Raw genomic sequence first — 293 nt, 5'->3', positions numbered from 1 at the left:
TTTTTCTAGTTACACCAAGTTTCATTATTGTTTCATGTTTCTTTTTTTCAACATAACTTCTCTTATCTAATTTGGCTTTCATTTACATAATCAAATAAGCTTGTTTGATTATTTGGCGTGGCGTGCTTGCTTGCAATTTGGAATCACTTAGATTTTCCTGCAACAACCAACCTTTGAGCTTACGATTATATACCATTTCTTTAATTATTCACGACAGTAATAAGCTTTATTATCTAGTTCCGTCTGTTTTTTTTTTTCCTGATTTCCTAAGTTCTTGCAAATCATCACCTTTT

Source organism: Penaeus monodon, chromosome 20 (genome assembly GCF_015228065.2).
Source record: "Penaeus monodon isolate SGIC_2016 chromosome 20, NSTDA_Pmon_1, whole genome shotgun sequence".
Taxonomy (NCBI): domain Eukaryota; kingdom Metazoa; phylum Arthropoda; class Malacostraca; order Decapoda; family Penaeidae; genus Penaeus; species Penaeus monodon.
This window is presented reverse-complemented; position numbering follows the sequence as displayed.